We start from the raw sequence: 4,847 nt of genomic DNA on the forward strand, positions 1-4,847 counted from the left end.
CGCCCCCGGCCCGCAGACGCGCCCTCCGCACCCCGCCCCGCGCCTAGCTACGCGGACCCCGCACCCTGCCTCGCGGGGCGACCCCCAGCGCCCTCAGCCTCCCAGACGCCTCAAATGAAAACGCCTCTGGTGGTCGGGAGACATTTTCTCCGTCTCTTGGCAAGTGGGAATAAAGGCATTTTAGGCAACTTTGCCATTTCCTCCTGGTCCGAAAGGTACCATCTAAGTGGAAACGGTGCCTTCCCGTAGGTAGGAACGCAGGTCAGGACAGCTCTCTGGCCCCTCGTCTCCCTCCCCCAGCAGAGTACCCCCATTTGGAAACGCCCTTGTGGTTGCGGGTAGGGCTCCATAAATGGGAGTGGGCTTGGTAGCTACTGCTTTGTTGGTTAGCATTTTTAAAACTTTGGGGAAGTATATATATGTACAGAAAAAGTGCAGCTGTGAGGAGTGCACAACTCAGTAAGTTTTCACAAAATGTATTTTCACAAAATAACGGGCACCCAGATCCTGGGGAAGACACTGTGCTGACCTCTAACCGCATCGATTAGTTATGCCTGGTCTTGTACTTTATGTAAATGACGTCACACGGTACTTGGACAGCATTTTAATGGTTACAAAACACGTCGCAGAAATGGAGCCTCGGGAGATGGCCAGGACTCCGCCAAGGGACTGAGAGTGCTCCCAAGCCTGCCTAGACCCCATCCCTTAGGCAAGTTAGTGCCAGGGGGCCCTGGGTAGATCCCTCCCCAAAGGCTCCCCTGGCACTTTCCCAGGGCAGCCCCCCCCACCAGGGTAGCACATCTGCATGCAGTGGGGAGGGGTTCCCCTCCCAGAGCATCTGCCCCGAAGGCTGAAATGGTGCCCTGAGGCTTTGGGGCTGAGGGAGCAATAGCACAGCAGGCCTCTGCCTCCTCTTGGTGCGGTATGGACCTGGGGCTCCTGAGGAGGGCCTCCTGCCTGCCTCTGGGCGCGCGCGCAGACCAGTCCTGCCTCACTCAGTTCACAGAAGCACAGCGGTCTGGTTTCCCGATCAGAAGCTCTGCAGCCTCAGCTGTCCAAAGTGCCAGGAAGGCCTGTCCTGATGGGGTCCCTGGGGTCGGTGGCCCCGGGGGTCCTGCCCAGCCCTGCCTACCAGGAGGTAACTCCCGCAAAACCCCACAGCACCCCCTCTGCCATCTGGGTTCCCATGGGGACCTGGACCCCTCAGCCATACTGGGGTGGGGGTACATTTCCCATGTGCTCTGCAGGGGGCTTCTGGAACTCAGCCAGACAAGGTCTGTGGGTGGTTCTAGGTCCCTGGATTCTAACAACTCTGGGCCTGGGGTCAGGTTCTAACACTATTTGCCTCAAGACTTCTGGGTTCTGGCTCTAAGTTCTGGGGGCTCCAGGCTGTTTCCTCCACCACAACGTTCTGGAACTACCTTCCCAGCTCTCTGTATCCTGCCATGAACGTGCCAGGNTGTGCCAGGCCACAGCCTGTGTGGGACCTGATCCCCCTGCTGCCGCCATGGGGTTGCTGACTTGTAGTTCTGGTGTTCTTTGTCCTGGTTCTTCCAGGAGCTGGGGTTCTACCTGGCTGAGCTCTCTGGCCTCTGACCTCCCGGTTCCAGCTCCCTGGAGATGCTTTCTAGACCCCCTCTCTGGACTGCTTGGTCCTCACTCCTCTGGGGTCTAGCTTTCTCTGCACTAAAGCTGTAACTTTCTGGGCCTTCTTTCTCCTAGAGCCTCCAAACACAGGAAGATCAGTGAGGGTCCCCTGAGAGGAATTTTGGGGGCTGGGGAGGGCTCAGACATGGGCATAGGTATATTTACAGCCTCTAGGAAGGGTGGGCCTGGTAAGGGGGAATGTTGTACCAGGTCACATGGTACCCTGGACATGGCTGATTGGGCCAGAGGTGGCCACCTGGCCGAGCCCATTCCATCAGGTTTGCTGTCTTGAGAATCTGAATTGAGACGGGCAATACCTATGGGTCCCTGCAGCCTTGCGGTCATGGAAAGTCAGTCTGAGTGGGTATGGAGCCTTCTGATTGTTGAAGAGCAAGAATGAGGGGGATCCCTAGAGGCAGCTCGTCAGTAGAGGGGACCCCAGAGCAGAGAGGGAATGGAGAAGGTGGCTTTGTGACCTGTGGGACAGCTCGGTCTCCACTGCCTGCCCTTGGCTTCCCCCAGGGTCCCTGCTCCTGTGGTAGCCCTCCGACTTGAGTCAACCTGACTGGCTGGCTGGCTGCTCGTCCGGAGCCAAACCTCAGGCAGACCAGGAGTGGTGACCTTGTTCCCCATGCCCAGGATGCCAGAGGCTGCCCCTCTGGGGTCTGAGACAGCCCTGCTGCCCTCCTGCCCTCCTGGCTCCTCCAGCTCCTCCCATCCTGGAAAGCCAGGGCCCCTAGGGAAGGCAGACAAGCCCACCGCCAGCCCTTCCCCCTTCCTATCTTAGTCATGGGATGCCGCTTTTGCTTCTCTCCCAACGCGATCTCTACCACAACTGGCCGACAGGGCGCCTGGGCAGAAGCCGGCCGGCAGACATGTTTTGTTTGGCCAAGCACAGTGCTTCAAAAGAATTTGAATTGGTTGCCAATTTTGAAAAGTCAGATTTCACATAAAAATCCAGATTTCTGGCTTCTATGGACAAACCAGAGGAGCCAGGCAGCTCTGGACCCCTATTCCTGAAGGCTCCATTCCTGAGTTGTGTGTGCCCTCAGCAAGCACACAGCCCTCCACCCCCCAACCCACAGTCCCCACCACGGCCTATCACCTCACGGGGAGGGAAGTGAGCTGCTCCCCCAGCCCAGCCCTTCCTGGTCCTGTTCCTCTGCTGCCTACCACATCCTCCATGTCACTGTCTCCTGACGTCCTATCCACTCCCCAAGGCCTCCCTGCCTCAACATATCCAAATTCCAGATGACTCTCTCCCTCCTTGCTCCAACTGTCCTGGGATGGGATCCCACTGTCCTATCCTCCCCACCAGATGGCTTAGGGAACAACGGCGGATACACAGCTCCGGCCTGCTCAGGACTCTGCTTTCCAGACCGGGCCCAGCCCCCTGCAGTGTGATGTAACCCCAGATGGCAGCCACCACGTCCACTGTGGCTCCTGGGCACCGACGGTGAGGCCAGCCCCAATCCAGATGCGCTGTGCGTGTGAACTACACATCCCATCTTAAAGGCTTCGTGGGGAAAAGAAGGTAAAATCTCATCGAGGATTTTTCATATTCATTGCACGTTGAGGTGGTGATGTTTGGAATGCATTGAGTTAAATGCAAAGTTTATTCAAATTAGTTTCCTTTGCTGGTTTTTAATCTTTGTTTTGTTTTTTAATGTGGCTACTAGAAAATATTAATGACGAAAGTTCTATTGGATAGCTCTGTTCTGAACAATGGAGAGGGAGGTGTGTTCATTTGCCTGTCATACAAACAAGGCTCAGAGGACTGGGGCGCTTGCCCAGGTCACACAGCTGTGTGAGTGACAGCTCCGTCTGTGCTCCTAACCATTACGCAACACTGCCCCAGGGTGCCCTGGGGCACCTGACACACAGAATTCATCCCCCATTGTCAGGTAAGTGCCCCCTTTCTCTGCTGCCCCCCCCCCGACACAGGGTATAAGAAACCACCTGTTTTCATTCCTCAGAGGAACCCCTCCCTGTGAGCCCCCTTCAGTGAACCCTCCTGCCCAAAGGAGGCAGAGCCTCTCCTGCCCACCACCTCCCAAACCCAGGCCTGGCCTCGCAAAGGCTGCCCCTCCCAGGAAGCAGCTGTGGCCTTAAATGCCCGCTCCCACGCAGACCCAGCCCTCCTAGGAGCCTGTCCTTGCTTAGGCAACCGCCACCGGCTGCCTAAGGCCCTCTCACCAGGGTAGCCTGTGAAAGGACCCGATCTGGCTCAAACCTGGCCTAGAGCCAGAGGGCATGGCCTGGACAAATGGCCTGGCTGGCCCCAGGAGCTATCTGCCACTCCCTACCCTGGATACTGGTCAGAGCACCACAGGTGGCCTCGGAAAGAAATGTGGACCCCTTCCCAAAGCCCCATGAAGCATTTTGGGATGGGGTGGTCAACTGGGGACCCAGCTGGAGCAAGGAGAGTGGACCACAGCCTCTGATGCCGTCCCTGCCTGAAGCCCAGAACCATCACTGGCATCATCTCCTGGGGCCTGGAAACCCCAACCACTACCCTGCCCGCCCACACTCCTCAGGTTCAGTCAGAAGGGGTGGGAGGACGCATTCAGAATTCCTTTCTGGGGCCAGAGAAACTCTGTGGACAGAACACGCAGGCCTGGAGCCAGCCGGCCACTTCCTCTGGCTGAGGCTCCTATAGGCACCTGCCCATTTGCCCACCACAGGCTTCCTGCCGAGGCTCCTTGGAGGAACCAAGAGTGACCGCGGAGGAACGGGAGCGGGGCTGCAGAACTGGGTTTGAGATTCCCACCCAGGACAGGCCCTCTCCGTGCATGGGGCCCACCCCCATCATGGGGCTGTGCCGGCGCCGGGCTCACCACCCACCCCGATGGGCCCAGGCCAGGGGCCAGCTGGCTGCAGAGGACAGAGCCCACACAGACAGCTGTGTGCCCGCTCACCCACCCAGTGCGTCTCAGCTCACGCCCGATGTCTGCTCACGTGCCGTGAACCACCCACTGTGTGCCAGGGCGCCCCCACTCCCAACCCTGCTTCCAGTGTAAAAGGGACACCAAGAATCATCCCTGCCTCAAAGAGTAGGCATGAATCTAGATCCTTTTTAAAGCCTTGGCGCTGGGCGAGTCCCCTCTGCACGTTAGCTGTGGGGCCTCAGAGCTGGAAGTGGTTGGTCAGCACAGGGCCGCGGCGTCCCAGAGGCAGGAGGGACTGGGGAAGGCGGGGGG

This window comes from Ailuropoda melanoleuca, chromosome 11 (assembly GCF_002007445.2).
Source record: "Ailuropoda melanoleuca isolate Jingjing chromosome 11, ASM200744v2, whole genome shotgun sequence".
NCBI classification, from domain to species: domain Eukaryota; kingdom Metazoa; phylum Chordata; class Mammalia; order Carnivora; family Ursidae; genus Ailuropoda; species Ailuropoda melanoleuca.